We start from the raw sequence: 1996 nt of genomic DNA, 5'->3' as shown, positions 1-1996 counted from the left end.
TCATTTCTATAAATATATCAATTAATTGGGTTGCAAAGGTTGTACAAATGCACAAGGTTGTAAAAGAAATATACCCTATATATATATATATATATATATATATATATATATATTTGATGATGAGATAATAAAATCGTAAGAATGAATGCGTCATCCCTTGGAGGGTTGGACGGTGGCCAACTTTTTACGTGCAAACACCAATGGTCAACGGCTTATGTCCCACTCAAGTCAATGGTAATTGACCAATCTCTTACTTTTGACCTATCAAGTTCCTATTTCGGTTTATTTCTTTAGTTGTTGTGTTCATATGTTGTCGAGGATAACATGTGCACACAGATTAAACAAACACATTTCTTTACGATTTGAACAACGATAACCCTTATGTTTTCTGTTAACACCTATTCATACTATATAATTTAATTTAATAGGTCATTGTCATAAAATTATCATTTAATAGGTTTATGTATACAAATCTTTCAACGCGTTTTATAAATTATTGATTCCCAATATATTTACATCATTATTCATTATGCATACACGTTTTTTTGAAGAAAATTAATCATCATACATCAATGTTAAACACATTTTTTTTATAAGTTGTAACAATAATTGACTCGAGAAAAAAAAAACATGTTTCATTGTTTATCAAATATCGGACATATTTTGATTAAATAATTCATCCGGGCCCAGACAAAATAGTGTTGTCTTGATTTTACGTTGTGCCAATGATTCATAATGTTTTTTTTTCTTTCTAAAACTACATAAACGTGTTATCTTGTTTGTTATTGTAAATTTAACTGACAACATTTTGGATATCAGAATCCATCATCCCATGCATTAAAACTCAAGAAATTTTTTGGTTATTGGTTATTAGTTATAATGTGTTTGATATTTATGTGGACGGAATATGACATATGAGAGTGAAATAGACAAGTGACGGAATTCTGTTTATTTTATTGGGACAAAATAAATGAATTGACATCCCAGTTAGTGTTGTCCAGTTCAAATCTAATGTTATATCAAACATGAAACAACTCTTGTATCTAATTCATCGTATCAAAACATAAACATGAAACACTACTAAAAAAATGGGTATCACTGACGGATTTTTCTAGCGGAATTTCCGTCGGGAATATCAGTGATAGAGTTCCGACGGACCCCAAAAATGTCATGAAAAGTTAATTTTTATTGACTTCTGCCACAAGTTCCCCACAAATTTGTCACTGATTTTTTTTTAAATAACATTTTATTTCGATAACTTTGGATTTTCAACGGATTTGTGACGGATTTTTTACTTATTTAATACAGTCACAAATCCTTCAGAAACCCGTCACAAAATTGTTTAATTTTTTTTAAATAAATTAATTAATGTTAATTGATTATAGTTTCCGATCGGATTTTAATTAATTGTTTATTTAATTAAAATCCGTAGAAATCTTTTAGAATCTTTTTTCTAATTTTATTTATTTCCGGAAACAATTATTAAAAGAAAATAAAAACATTTTTCTTAAAAAGTTCAATCGGATTTTAACTTTTTATGTTTTTTATTTAAAAAATTAAAATCCATGAAAAAAATTTAAGAAAAAAGCTTTTTTTATATTTATCTTCCAAAAAAATATATTTTAAAGAAAATAAAGAAAGGAATTTAAAACTCAGACGCAGTTTAATTTTTTAAATAAAAATTAAATCTGTCGGAATTTATTTTAAAAAAAATGTTTCTTATTTTCTCTTCCAAAAATTACATTTTTAAATAAAATATCTATACTATATTATAAAGCATTTGGCTAAAACTCTTAAAAACTCTTAAAACTCTTAAAAACTCTTAAAAACTCTTAAACCCGTTCATCCCTAAACGATTTCATCCATATCCGATTTCATCCCATATCTGAATTCGTGTAACTAACTGCAGATAAACACAATCAAATATAGGATAAACATCTCATTTTAAATATAAAAAAATCTAAAATATAATTAGGATAATCATTAAGTTTTAACA

This window comes from Cynara cardunculus, assembly GCF_001531365.2.
Source record: "Cynara cardunculus var. scolymus isolate 2C chromosome LG 2, CcrdV1, whole genome shotgun sequence".
Classification (NCBI taxonomy): domain Eukaryota; kingdom Viridiplantae; phylum Streptophyta; class Magnoliopsida; order Asterales; family Asteraceae; genus Cynara; species Cynara cardunculus.
The sequence above is the reverse complement of the archived record's forward strand: the minus strand, read 5'-3'. Positions refer to the sequence as shown.